We start from the raw sequence: 12084 nt of genomic DNA on the forward strand, positions 1-12084 counted from the left end.
GTCTTCCAAATTTCTGATTTGCTCCTCTGCTTCATATAATCTGTTGATTCTTTCTAGTATAGTCTTAGTTTTAGTTACTGTATTCTTCACTTCTGACTGTTTCTCTTTTTAGTGGTTTCTATATCCTTTTTTATGCTTACTATCTCTTTGTTGAAGTTCTCATTATATTCCCCGGGCATCCTTACATCCAGTGCTTTGAGCTCTGTATCTGGTAGATTGCTTGCCTCCATCTTGTTCAGTTCTTTTTGTTTAAGGTCTTATATAACTGAATTTGAGTCCTTCCCATACCACCCACTTATCCTCCTTGAGCAGATAATAACCTCTCTGAGCCTGTTTGTCAGCATTTAAAATGGAGAAAATAAAAACTACCTGGTGGGAGTAAAAATAGTTTATGTTATAGAACAGACACGTATTTTATGTTAAACAGCAGCCAGACACTTTTATATATCTGCTCTTGCTTGTCATGGAGCAGATGTATAAGAGTGGTGGCTATTATAATGAAAGCTTATCCAACTATATCAGCCCAATATAATAAATTAAATGAACTCAATGCATACTCCTCTGCCTTCTTAAGAGGTAGGCAAATATTTAACTATCTGTAAGTCTTTAACTTTCACCATAAAGCCAATTGTCAAATCCACAGCAGAATGAACCTGCCTTCCCAAACCTCTGACATCCATGTATGGCCATGTTGCAGCATCATTGCTCAGCAAAATTAATGGCAATTTACATTAGACACTTGGCGTATTGCCTGGCATTGAGCTGGCACAAGAGTGGTGTCTATTATTATCATTATAACAAAAGCTTACCTTTTCAAGTGCCAAATTATATCAATTTGTATGAAGAACTACATAAAATGCATTGCATACTTCTCTACCTTCTTGAAAAGAATAAACTGAATATAATTTAAATCCTTTTTTGAGGATTTGAAGCTATACCTTAGCTAGAGGGTTAAATTTTAAAGTAAAGGATAGAAATGTAGAAACTTAGTTATTAGCTGTAGGTAAGCTTTATAGTTCTCTAAAATGTGCTTTCAGTCAAATATCTGCTTTTGCAAGCAATGGACAGTTACCAAGAAGGTAAGAATAGATAACAAAACTATACTAGAGTGATTTAAAGATAGCAATTCACTAATGTCAGAGTTATGTCACTTCACTTGTGTTGCAGTAATCAGAAGACTGACTGAATCTAAAGATAACATGGAGGAAAAACCCACTGACTCCAAGAAGTCTACACAAACAGGATTTGATTTCTCAGATACCATGGCAATTCAGGAGAGTTGACATAACGGTCCTGCAAAAACTGCCCTCCACACCAAATCATTCACTTCCTGTATCAGAGTTTAGATTGTTTAGTTCCTCTCTCTTTGCATATAAAATTCCCTTTCAAACTCTTGAAAAGCCGTGTCTTTTCCAGCATGGAAAAGGGGTTTGGGGTTTTCTTCCCATCTCTTCATTTGGCTGCCTTTTGAAATGAACTCCTTCCCTGTGACATCTTGGATGCTTTAGTGATTGGTTTCATGGCATATCAGGCATACAAATTTAGGTTTGGTTACAGAATGTGGTGTGCCAGCCCGGAGCTTTTGCCTGTGGCTCATAGGCCCTTGTCCATCAATCTGGTGAGGTGCCCAAGCAGCTGCCTAGGCCTCTCATCCTAGGGAACATCCCCAGGACTCTCCCTCAGTTGGGTGTCATCACCTTCGGTGCTTCTATTTCTTTGCAACAAGAAAATAGTTCTGCTTTTGGTTTGCACGGATGCCTTTATGAATGAACACATCGATACAGGTGACTGGATTCTTATTTCTTTCTTCCACTCAGTTGCCTCTTAAAGGATAGCATTTGGCAGGCCTTTTTGTGCTCCACCTTTTCTACTTGCAGGGGCAGAAGACTCAAAAGGACATTGGTTCTAACTGGTGAGTCCCTTGGAAGGGAGAAATTAGGGACTTTTAGTCACTGAGGCACTTCTAGGCTCCATTTGTTTTGATTTTGAAGCAGCTTTTGGTTACTTGAAGTTGGACAACTGATTGGCAATAATGGACAATTCTAGTTCAATTCCTTTGTGTGTGGTCGTTTAGTTTGCATATTTCGGATTTGGGCAGTACTTAGTTATAAGCCCATAGAAAGGAAGAAAATGATTTTTTTCTACTGTAATACTACATAGCCACAATATTCTTTGGGATGAGAAGAATAGTGGTTTAAGAACAAATATGTAAATTATGAAACCGTTTTGCAGTTGGATTTACTTTGTAAAAGGGAAGGTAAATGTGATGAAATACCTTATGTACAATTTCCTATGTTGTTATATCAAATTGTGCCAACTCAGAAACAATGTAAAATTTTGTTTCAACAGACAGGGAACTCTCAGAGACCTGTATTGCCAGATTCAAGTCAAAGAAAAGAGGATGATTTGTTAATTATAGAATTAAATTTCCCACCTTATAGTGGCAGACCTGTCACAATTATTCCACCAGAGCAGCCTTCACAACTTTAGGAGCCTGAGGTCCTGCTGAACCCACCAGATCTGCAAGGTCCCCAAATGCCTGGGTAAAAAGAGGTAACAATGGTATCCCATTGCCACCCCCAGCAGAGTACTTGGTTTGGCCAGGAAGCCACCCGAATCACAGCAGGCCAATTTTCATTAAGGCAAATGCCTTTGGAGGCTTCAGGCTGATGGACAACCAGCAGGCATGATTTGGGTTTTCTAATATCAGACTTATCTAATTGGACAAATAATATGCCTACCCATTAGGATGATCCCAAATATAGAAAAATTATTTTCTTCTATATTTGCTCTTTATAACCCCACTTGGGCTGATGTACAGATTTTTCTTAACACTCTTCTTCCTTCCAAGGAATATCAGATGGCACTGGAAAAAGCTAGAGAAGAAACTGACTAACAACCTGCAAAGACCTTCAATATTCAGGTAAGAGTGGACACTGTCTAGGCAGTGTCTCCAGTGGACGCTAACTGGAATGTCAACTACAGAGACAGAGGTTGGTTTGAACATTACCAAAACTGCATTTTGGCAGGATTAGTGAAAGGGGCACCAAAACAGAAGAGTCGTGATAAAGTTCAAGAGGTAAAAGAAAAATCTAACATGGACTCCTCAGAACCCTATTAACATATACTGATGTTGATCTGGAAGCACCAGAAAACTTAAACATTGTATTTTTTTATTTTTTAGAGAGAGAGACAAAAAGGAGGGAGAGAGAAACATCAGTTGGTTGCTTCTCATACGCCCCCAACCGGGGAGCAGGCCCGCAGCACAGGCATGCGTGGGTTCGCAGGCCAGCGCTCAATCCACTGAGCCACACCAGCCACAGCTGGAAGCTCCAGAAAATTTAAAAACAGTTAATATGACATTCACTGGGCTGAGCACAACTGACATGTAAAAGAAATGACAGAAGGTGCCATAGTCATGCCTATGTCACAGTTGGTTGAAATTGCTTTTAAAGTCTTCAATACCAGGTATCAAGTTCAAGAGAAAAATGAGCATGGAAATGAAGCAGCAGGCTGCCCTACTGGTAGCTGCTTTAAACCACAGAGATTTGAGACTGAATCCACATCTTCCCTGGGGAAAAGACTACCCCCAGGTAAGACACACTTGTCTCCTAGGACAAAAAGATGTCCTCCTTTGGGACCTTGCAAATGCGCCTAAGAATCTTGACCAATGACCTGAAATTTTAGCAATACGAAATATTGGGTTTCAATCTGGAACTAAGGCACATTTTCATATGAGTGCCAAAGAGTTTCATTCTTCTAATCTGGAACTTTGCTCTTTTCCAACCAAAAGTAACTTGAACCACCACCACCTCAAGGATGAGGAATGAACAAAAGTCAGTGGGGATGGAAGCCATAGCTTAGCTCAAGGGTTAAAATAAAGTTAAGAATAGAAATGTAGAAACTTAGTTATTAACTGTAGGTAGGGTTTATGGTTCTTCCTCCTGCCGGGTTTGGCTGCCTTTACTCAATGCTTTAGTGATTAGTTTCACAACGCATCAGACGTACAGACTTGGATTTGATTGCAGATTCATTGACGCTTTCATAAAAACATCACTTAATGTGTTGGCATAAATACAGTGCTGCTCTCAGGGGTATAAGACATACAGGCCTAATAGCTCCAAACTAGATGATATCACCCTGTCAGTTCTTATTGATGTCTAATAGATATATAATTTTATGCTTATTCTATTCCATTTCTTCCCATCAGGTTGTCAACTATCACTTCTTGCTAGTGTCATTTTTAACTGTATTTAGCAACAATCCACTCACTTGCCATTTTTATCTGGTATACAGTGTTGTTTGTTTCACTGTACACCAGTGAAACAAACAACAGAACAAAGACAACAGAAAACAAACTTGGAATAATGGTATAAAAACGAAGTGCCTATAGGTATTAAATGAAAACTTGTAAATATTGATCCAGAACTATAAAAAGAGTCTTTGTGGTCATCTATGTGATTAAGCTGTTCTCCAGAACACAGAAACAAAACTCATGAGAATGATGTGTAAGCACAGGGCAAACAGATCCTGGGCAAGCACTTGGGAAAATGGGCAGGAACTTCATTATCTTTTTAATTTATTTTTTGTTTTATTTTGTTCTGGTTTTTAATTTTTAATTTTATTTTTCAATTATAGTTGACATACAATACTATATTAGTTTCAGGGGTACAAACTAGAAGTTAACCATTTCTATACCTTATGAAGTGAGTACCCCGATTATACATGATTCTCTCTTTTATCCTTTACAGTTTGACAAGGGTTCTTTCTACCATCACTGTGTGTGTGTCTGTGTGTGGTAAAATACATGTAACATAAAATTTTCCATCTCAATCGTTTTTAAGTGTACAGATCAGCAGAGTATAAAATACATTTGTGCGATTGCGTAACCATCCCCACCGTCCACCTTCAGAACCCTTTTTGTCTTACATAATGGAAACTTTATACACATTGAACAATAACTCAGCATTTGTCGCGATAACCACCATAACACTTTTTGTCTCTATGATTTGGAGAACTTAAAGTACTCACATAAGTGGAGTCATATAGTATTTGTCTCTTTGTAGTGGCTTCTTCCACTTAACATAATGTCCTCAAGGCTCATTTATGTTGAAGCAATTGTCAAAATTTCCCTCCTTTTTAAGGTTGAATAATATTTCACTGCATCTATAAATAATATTTTGCTTATCTATTTATCAAAGATGGACATGAGAGTTGCTCCTTATTTTGCCTATTCTTAATAACAATACTGCTATATAAATGAGTGTACATATATTTCATTGAAACCATGTTTTCAAACTTTTGGGTATATACTCAGAATTGCTGGATCATATGGTAATTCTCTTTTTAATTTTTTTTGAGGAACCATCATATTGTTCTCCACAAGGCTGTGCCTTTTTATATTCTGTCTATATATGTACAGCAGCTGTACTTCTATTTACATTTGGCATTGTACACCAAACGTGCACAAGGGTTCCAATTTCTCCACCTTCTTGCCAATATTTATTATTTGTGTTTTTTTTTATAGTAGCCATCCTGATAGGTGTTAGGTGGTATCTCTTTTTTTTTTTTTTTTTTTTTTGAGATTTTATTTATTTACTTTTAGAGAGAAGGGAAGGGGGGAGGAAAAAAATGGAGAAAAACAGCAATGTGTGAGAGATACATTGACCCATTGCCTCTCACACATCCCCAGCTGGGGACCTGGCCTGCAACCCAGGCATGTGCCCTGACTGGCAATCGAACCAGCAACCTTTGAGTTCGCAGGCTGACACTCAATCTGCTGAGCCACGCCAGCCAGGGCTCATTGTATTTTTGATTTGCATTTCCCTAATGAATAGTGATGTTGGGTATCTTTTCATGTGCTTATTGGTCATTTGTATATCTTCTTTGGAGAAATGTCCATTTAAATCTTTCAACCATTATTAAATAAAAATATTTGGTTATTTTGTTATTCATGTTTAGAAGTTTTCAGTACTTGTGATTTACAAGTATCTTCTCCCATTCTATGGACTGCTATTTTACTTTGTTGATAGTTAACATTAATGTACAAGTTTTAAAATTTTTCATGAAGTCAAATGTGTCCACTTTTTTTTTTATCTGTGCCATTGGTATCATAGGCAAGAAGTAATTGCCAAATCCAATGCTTCAGAGCTTTTGTCCTACGTTTTCTTTTAAGAGGTATATTGCTTTAGGTCTTACATTTAGGTCTTTGATCCATTTTGAATTCATTTTCATCTATAGTGTTAGGAAAAGGTACAACTTAAACTTTTGCACATGGACATCATTTTCCCAGCACCATTTGTTGAAAACTGTCTATTTCCCTTTGGATGGTCTTTCCACCCTTCCCAAAAGTCATTTGATCATAAATATGCAAGGATATATTTCTGGTCTCTCTTTTTTAAATCATTGGGCTATATGTCTATCCATATGTTAGTACCAGTTTTTTTTTAAAGCTTTTATTTATTTATTTTTAGATAGATTTTATTTATTTATTTTTAGATAGAGGAAGAAAAACATTGATGTGTGAGAGAAACATCGACTGGTTGCTTCTTGCACACCCCCAACTGGGGACCTGGCCCACAACCCAGGCATGTTCCCTGGCTGGGAATTGAACCGGCGACCTTTCAGTTCACAGACCGAAAGTCCGCTGAGCCACACCTGCCAGGGATGTTAGTACCAGTTTCTATTACTGTAGCTTTGATAAACTTTTGTTAGTGATATTTTAAAGTTCTTTATTGAGCTATAATTGACATATAATATTGGATTAGTTTCAGGTGTAAGACATAATTATTTTCAATATATGTATATATATTACAAAATAATCACCATATAAGTCTACTTAACATCCTCTAAAATACAAGTTTTCTGTGATGAGAATTTTTAAGATCTCTCTTAGCAACTTTTGAATATGTAATACATATTATTAACTATAGTAACCATGCTGTACATTCCACCCCCATGATGATTTATTTCATAGCTGGAAGTTTGTACCTTTTGACCCCCTTTAGCCATTGTGCCAAACTCCACCCCCGACACTTCTGGTAAGCACCAATCTGTTCTCTAGATCTACAACTGCCTGACTTACTCCATTTAACATAATGCCTTCAAGAATCATCCATGTTGTCACAAATGACAAGGTTTCATTTCTTTTTATGGCTGAATAATACTTCATCATATATATGATATTTACTTTATCCATTCATCCATCAATGGACACTTAGGTTGTTCCCATGTCTTGGTTATTGTAAATAATGGTGCAATGATCATTGGGGTATAGATATCTTTTTGAGACAGTGCTTTTGTTTTCCTTGGATAAACACCCAGAAGTGAAATTGATAAATTTTAAAGCAGTCTTATTTTTAATTTTTTGAGAAAATTCCATACTGTTTTCCATTGTGGCTGTACCAGTTTACATCCCCGCCAACCATGCCTGAGGGTTCCCCTGTCTCCACATCCTTATCACCTGACATATCTTTTAGGTAATAGCCATTCTAACAGGTGTGAGGCAGTATCTCATTGTGGTTTTAATTTGCACTTCTCTGATGATTAGTGATACCGAATACCTTTTCATGTACCTGTTGGCGCTCTGTATGTATTTTTTAGAAAAATATCTATTCAGGTCTTCAGACAAATTGTTCTTTTTATTTTTGGTATTGAGTTATATGAGTTTTACATATATTTGGATATTAGCCCCTTATCAAATATATGATGTGCAGATATGTTCTCCCTTTCAATAAGTTCCCTTCACACTTTGGTAATTGTTTCTTTTGCTGTGCAAAATCTTTTCAGTTGGATGTAGTCTTACTGGTTTATTGTTGCTCTGATTGCCTATGCATCGGTGTCAGATCCAAAAAACTATTCCCACAGCTGAAGTCAAGAGCCTAATGTTATTCTGGGATTTTTATGGTTTGGGGTCTTACATTCAAGTATTTAATTCATTTTGAGTAAATTATTTGTGTATGGCATAAAATAGCAGTCCAGTTTCATTCTAGCTGCTTTTAAGGTTATCTCCTTGCCTTTAGTTTTTGACATTTTAATAATTATGTGTCGTGGTGTGGGTCTTCTGGGTTTATTGTATTTGGAAATCTCCAGGCCTCTTCGGAACGAGTTGTCTGTTTTCTTCTCCAGGTTAGGGACGTTTTTAGTCATTATGTCTTCAAGTAAGTTTTCAGTCAGCACCTAGATTCAAGCTAATTGGAAGCCAGACACTCAGGCAGCTGCTTTTAAAATAGGCAAACGTATACAGCCTTGTGGGACCACAACCATAAGCCCTACTGGCCACCAGTCCAGGAGATCTGGGCAGCAGTCACAAAATTGGGGCTGCAGACGAGTGTATAAGCTCCTTTCTGTGGGATATGGGTGAGCAAGGCAGAGGGGAAGTACGAAGACAACGTCCACTGAAAGCGCATAGGTCCCTGGATGTAGGTCAAACCCGGTCCCTGCCCTCAGGATTTTCTTTATACTGAGGATCAATCTGAGGTGTAAACTTAAGGTCTCCTCAGGTCTTTTCTGAGGCTTTTCCTGTACATGTATGGGACTTTCTAACTTTCCCTGTACATGCAGTTGTTTTTGAATGTCCTAGTCTTTAATGTGGTTTTTTCCCGTGGGAAAAAGAGAAAAATGAAAGAGGGAGAAAATGAGCACTGGCCTTGTGAATGCCCTGGCACTCACTTCTTGCAGAGGGCAGGGCTTGCAACAATGGGGGGATGCACAACAACAATAGCCATCGGACCCTCCTCCTGGGCTGTGATAAAAGCATCAGCCAGCAGTCGGAGCACACACAGCCCTGATATTTGGAGGACAGGGTTCTTTTTATTTGCCCCAGGATAAATTCCAGGAACACACGCACAGCTAGCTCACACATGGCTGAGGTGGGGAACTCATAGCTGCTAAAGTGCTAGGAGGTAGAATAGGCCAAAATTAGCTGTAATTTTCAGTCCAAGTCTTCCCTTGGAAGTTACAAGCTTTCAATACACTCAAAAGTTCAAAAATCATTGTATTAGACAAGTTGACTAGTGCAGTTGTTGGCTAGCTGGGGAGAGAGAGATACCTGGTACTTTTTATGCCCCCATCTTCCCAGGATCCTCCTCCATGGCCTTTCGTAACAACCTGGAAAAGAAACAGAAAAGGGCCTGTAGGTTTTGAGTAAAACCTTAGCAATGGTCACAATGGCTGTGATGACTTGTTGTGACGTCTGTTTCAGTTATCCAAAGGTTATTTTCTTGGTGTTTTCTTCTCAGCCTTGTCTGATTTAAAGGAGGTCTGCAGGCAAGGACACCCCCGGTGAGGGGGTGTTTTTGTAGCTTCTTTCAAGAGGCATAGTCATGGTGAAGACAAAGTGCCTGATGTGGGAGCGGCCCAGCCATCCAGGTTCTACTCTTGTGAGGTGTGTGTCCCTGAATAATAGGACTTCGAGGAGAAGAGTAGAAATCATGTGTCTATTTCCAGGCAAATACCCTTGCAGCTTGTGAGAGATCAATCAACTTTCAGATGTCAGATTTTGTCATTGATTCCTATACTGCAAAGTCACTCTTTGGCATCAAAGACCCAGAGAATCCTAAAGGCCCTTGGGAAATACCCCAGCCTGGGCCACTCTTCCTCAGCACACCTTTAAGCAGTAGTCAAACACACTTAAGTAGCAAACACTCTTCAGCAATGAATTCTAACTTCTCGTCAGCACCAAATAAGGGCAATCCACAGAAAACCTTCAGTTAAAATGAGAATGTGAAGGATTGGACTCTACAGAGAGCCAGAAGGTTAACCAGAGACATGGGTTAGAGAACAGTTGGTTTCTCCTTTTCCTGCTTTGCCTTGCGGTCAACCTGGGGTGACTTGTTCCTTTGGCCTCAGAAGTTCAAAAGTTTTCACTGGCCAAAATACTGCTGTAAAATCCTTTCCATTCTCTCTGTAAGTAGAGATCCAGCCCTGCAGATGATAAGGCAGGATAAGGGAGAGGTTGTTAAGAAAAATTTATTCCAACTCTGTCATGTATGTTTAGCATTAAATGTCTAGTGTAGCCCTGTCACTAGACATTTCGTTTATATTTCGTCACTGCAGTCCAGGGATGGGGTAAATTGGAACATGTGTAGTTGTTAGATCATGCATGGATCATATCAGGAAAGTTGTTCTACTCATTTGGCCTCTTTATATGTCTAGAAAATAATAACATTTAACCAAAATACCTGTGAGGCCCATTCCAGTGACATGCTTCTATTTTATTGAAATGGGGAGAGGGTGGAAGGGCTTGGGTATAGAATAACAAAGATCACATGGAGGACATTGCATGACGGCAATGAGATTTACTTGGAGGTTTGCTGGAAAACATGATGATGATTATTTTTATTTCTCTATTCTATTTTATTCTATTCTATTCTATTGGAAAAGGCAAGCCTGATTTGATGGTTAGTTCTCTGGAAGAAGCAATTTTCAAGAAGCCATGTTTCAGACAACCACAAATTGAAACTGGTTTTCTTGTGAGCTTTGTTTTCTCTTCATGTTTTAGATCTCAGGCCATCCCCTCATGAGAAAATGTATTTCTCCACATTGCTTCGTTCCTTCTCCCCATTCAGCATGCTGATTTGCATCTGTGACAGTCTCCATTCACTTATAGAAATAGGAGCCACTCTGGGCTTTTTAAGCAGAATGAAATTTCATACAGTCAACTAGGTGCTGAAAAAAAATATTTGTAGTTCTGGAAGAGACTACATTTATCATAATCACAAAGGTGGGGACTAAGGCTATCCACACACTTGAAGTGTAGGCATCAAAGTGTCCCATGGAGGCTGCGGGCTGCCCCTCGAACTGCTGCAACTACCTATCAACATCCAGATGATGCGGAGCCCTGCGATGCTGCTGTAGAATCCCTGGTTTCTTGACTGTGCTCACCAGCAGAAAACAGAAGAGCATAAAGATAGATCTGTCTCCCTGTCTTCCAGTTCTCACATAAGACACCTAATTGGACAAGATTTGCCCCAGACAGTAGCTTTAAGGAAGTGTGAGAACAGTAAGGCTTTCGTTTTCCAGCTAACTAGGAGGGTTGAATGGATCCTGAGTGTGGTCCTACCATTCCCACCATAACAGCCCATGGCTTTAAGCATTTCCAATGTGCTGAGGATAAGGCTTAACCAACGGAATGAATGTCTAATAGTGGAACTTCATCCATCACTGAGAGGAACTCTTCTTTCTCTTAATGTTGGAAGGTTACTTTAGATCTTAACAAACTGGTGCCTTAGAGTTATGATTATCCAATAGAAGACAAAGCCCTCACTTAATTTTCCATTTTATACTGCCCAGGAATGCAATATATTCTCCTGTATAACATTGTCATTGAGATTATAAATAAGGTTGTCCTATCTCAGGCCCTCATTCTGATGAAAACACACTCATGAGTGTATAAATTGGTATGTGCAAAAGGGAATAGCTTTGAACTGTTGCATTCTTCTGCACCGGGAGAGCGCTGTGGCTGAGCACCCAGGGCCCAGGCCAGGGCTGCAGCTGCCCAAGAACTGGCAGGAGCCGTGAGACGCTCTCACTTGATGCCACCCACTCAGGATGAGTCCTGGACCATGATATTTTAAAATGTCTGACTGAAAGAGCCTCTTAAAGTTTTTGTAACTGAATATCCATTTTTATTTTTTTTTTATGTTCTAATTATTTTATTAGAATATACCTTGGTGTCAAACATTTTGGGTTGATTTTCCAGGGCACACTGTATATTCTTTACATATGATTTCAAGTTGTATTTTTATTTCACAATGGTTTTCCTCAATGGTTATTCTTTAGTATTTGTTATGTTCTGTTAGTTGCTTTGGTTTTCTTCAAGAATTTACACACATACACGTATACATTTTGCTGGTGTTCTGTATCGCTTTCTCTTCAATTCTTTTTCATTTCTTTCACACTTTATTTTAAAATTTCCCTCTTTTTTATTTTCTGTTTATCTTTATGCATGACTCACGGTATTTATTCACTAATATATCACTATTAGTTTAGTTTCCATTTTTTAAATACTGTTCCTGTTATTTCTAATACTTTTTTCTTGGCTTTGTAAACTGACTTTTCAAATATTTGTGTTCTTTTTTCCCC

Source organism: Pteronotus mesoamericanus, unplaced genomic scaffold, assembly GCF_021234165.1.
Source record: "Pteronotus mesoamericanus isolate MK-2021 breed Mesoamerican mustached bat unplaced genomic scaffold, CSHL_Meso_final contig_90, whole genome shotgun sequence".
NCBI lineage: Eukaryota > Metazoa > Chordata > Mammalia > Chiroptera > Mormoopidae > Pteronotus > Pteronotus mesoamericanus.